Raw genomic sequence first — 3,378 nt, forward strand, 5'->3', positions numbered from 1 at the left:
CAAGTACTGAAATTGAAACTGTGATTAAAACTATCTAACAAGGAGAGGGAGGTGGGAGGGCAGTTCAGGATGGGGGGACACATGTTTACCCATGGATGATTCATGTTAATGTGTGGCAAAAAGCCATCATAATATTGTAAAGTAAGTGAAAGTGAAGTCGCTCAGTCGTGTCCAACTCTTAGCGACCCCATGGCCTGCAGCCTACCAGGCTCCTCCGTCCATGGGATTTTCCAGGCAAGAGTACTGGAGTGGGTTGCCACTGCCTTCTTCATCTCAGTCGTGAAGCTGTCATAATTACTGGGCTAGGGAAATTTTGATGACACATTTAGGCGCACATTAAAAGATAAAATTGGTATCACTGTTAGAACATGCGAAGATGATCTTTCCCAGAACTGAAATTAAAAATTTTACAAGAAGCCAAAATCCTCAAGCAGTATAATCATACCAATATTGTAAAACTCATAAAAGTTAGCACACAAATACAGCCTATCTACAAAATTAAGGGACTTGTTCCAGGACATGATTTCTTCTCCTTTCTGAGAAAGAAGGATGAACTAAAACAATTAGTGAAATTTTTATTAGATGCTGCTTCTCAATGGCAAATCTCAGGTAAAAATTATATGCACAGGGACCTTGCTCCAAGAAACTGCCTGGAGGTGAAAATAATGTTCTGAAAACCAGTGACTTTGGAATGTCTCGTCAAGAGGATGGTGGTGTGTATTCATCTTCTGATTTAAAGCAGATTCCCATTAAATGGACAGCACTAGAAGCTCTCAATTATGGGAGATATCATTCTGAGAGTGACGCATGGAGCTTTGGCATCCTCCTCTGGGAGACCTTCAGCTTAGGGGTCTGTCCATACCCTTGATTGAAAGTCTTCATTATCTGTGCTTGTCCGAGGACTTATGATGTTTCTTCTCTTCCTTTCCTCTGGAACTGTCCCATTTCTCTTTCTTTTCTATCTTTTCTTTATCATGCCTGGACTCCTTTTTGCCATCAGAGATTTTTATCCATCTTTTCAGATTTAAATGAGTCGCCACCTTTTTTTTTTTTGCCTGGAGATTTTGATTTATTTATTTTTTTCCTTGTCTTTCTAATTTGGATAAGGAGACTCACATAGACTTTCACTTTTGTATTTTGAAACCCCCATTGTTTCACTTTCTTCTTTCTGCCTCTTGGTTAAGTATGGTGGCACTTCTCGGTCATTGTTTGAGTGATCCCTTTTCCACTCTTTCCTGTCCTTTTCATCTTCCCCCCACCCTCTGGATCTTTCCCTTGACTTGTCCAAATCTTTCTTGTCCATTTATCTCTCCTTACTCTTGGACACTGGTGGAGGAGTATGATTAATGCAGAGTTTTGCTGAAGACTCCTTGAGTTTGATGAAACTCTCCTTTACTGTTGAGGAATGTGATGGAGAAGAATGGGTATCAATTTTGCAACTTATCTGTTCCCTTTCAGGCTCTGCAATATCTGATGGGGGAACAGGTGACTTCAAGGACCCAGAAACTGGTGGGTTTTCTCTTCCTTTAACGTTTTCCTTTGATTTCATTTCCTTTGCTATATCTCGTTCTTTGGGTGGCTCCTTCTCTCTTTCCTTTTCTTGAGTTGACTTTGATTCTACATTCAGGACAGTGGTCTTGAATTTCTCATCTTTAGCTTTTTCTTCCTTCTTGAATTTTTCTTTCTCTTTGTCAGATTTAGATATTCTTTCCTTTGTCTCTCTTGCTTTTTCATCTTTATTTGGCCATTCTTCCTTTGTATTTTCTTTACCATCTTTACCAAGTACTCGGGCCTCGAGTAGTAGCTGGAGTCTTTTCTTTTTTCTCTTTTTCTGTCTCTTTTCCTTTTTCTTTGTCATTTTCTTTAACTTTGCTGCTGTTAGAGCCACTATTTCCATCACTTGAATTCCCTTTTGGTGTGAAATTAGAAGCTTTATCAACAGCTTTCACACCACATTGAGATCTCTCCCTTGATTTATCAGTGTCCACAGGACTGCTTTCATCTGATCTACACTTCCAACCGACGATGAAGAAGGCCTGCCACCAGGCCCATTTTGTACACTGGCAACTGCATTTTTCAAAGGGGGTCTTTATGATGAAACTCATTTTCAGGTATCATGTATGACTTTCTACTTTTCAACTGCCCAGAGTAGCCCATAGCCAATGCATATAGATTTGACCTCTTCTTTTTCCTCTTGGAAGATTTTATGCACTCTTCTTCCCAAAGCCTGACCCAGATTCTAAAGTTTTGTGTACCAAGGAAGTATTTTTTGTTAGCACAATCAAGATATTTTTGATGAGAGTATAGTCGCCTCTTTCAAGGCAATGTACTGATGCCTTGGTTAGTTTGTAATGCCATTTGTGTACAACATGTCAAAAATTTTCATAGTCTAATTGATCAGCTTTGTTTCCACCATCAAATCCAGTTGCTCGTATAGTAAAGAATCCCGGATAATTTCCACTTTCCTTTTCATATGTGGCTTTATCACTGTGCCACCTGGTCACAATCTCTAACATGCAGCAAGGAAATCTCCCATATTGACTAGCTTCATTTTCAGTACAGCTTGTGACTGTGTAAATTATATCAGAGAAAACTCGATCATAGCAAAGAAGTGTGGAAAAATTTGGAGTTTTCTGTTGATGTACCAATTCAACAAAATGAGTAAACAGCATCAATTGCTGAAAAAATACATCGAGGAAATATACACAGCTGTAGAAATTTTGTGATGGTCTCATTTTTGGTAATTTTGCTAGAAGCCAGTTGTCCTTTTCCAGTGTCAGTCTCTGCAGAACTCATTGTACATGTTCCATCTGTTTCTTTTCTTCCTCGAGAAGCTCGCCCTGAAGGGCAGTACATCACTCCTCTTTTTTATTTTTATTTGGAGGCATTTCCTGATTGTTATCAATTGCTTTCATCTGGATTTTAAGTTTATTGACTTCCTGTTCATAGCTGGTATGTGGAAATGCAAGGTTATACATTGTCAATGACCAGAATGTGGCATAGAATTGAGGACCGATGTCATCCCAGACTTTGGAAACGTGTAAGGAAACCACTGCTTCATGAACAGGAGCCATCACCATTTCATATGATGTGATGTACTTATGAACTTTATGCTGCTGTTTACTTCCCTTCCTTGATTTTTTAAGTTTGTCATACTTTGATGAAATATGGTGTGTGTACATTGGCCTAGACAGGAAAAATGCTGCATCATGAGGTGTGTGAAATTCATTACAGAGCACATCAACTGAAGGCACTTGCTTTATATAATCTTCTGTGCTTAGATTAGATGCTAAAGCCCACCAAACTGTACCAGGGTATCATGACACTGATCATAGAGTTTTTCCACAAGTTTCAAATGTTTAATAAATAAATTTAAAT

The 3,378-nt window shown here is 38.8% G+C and overlaps 1 pseudogene; it reads right to left on the reverse strand.

The window, feature by feature from the left end:
• Positions 1 to 480: 480 nt before the first annotated feature.
• Positions 481 to 2,195, reverse strand: LOC100298774 (THO complex subunit 2-like; annotated as a pseudogene).
• Positions 2,196 to 3,378: the final 1,183 nt, after the last annotated feature.

The sequence above is a fragment of the Bos taurus genome, chromosome X (genome assembly GCF_002263795.3).
Source record: "Bos taurus isolate L1 Dominette 01449 registration number 42190680 breed Hereford chromosome X, ARS-UCD2.0, whole genome shotgun sequence".
NCBI lineage: Eukaryota > Metazoa > Chordata > Mammalia > Artiodactyla > Bovidae > Bos > Bos taurus.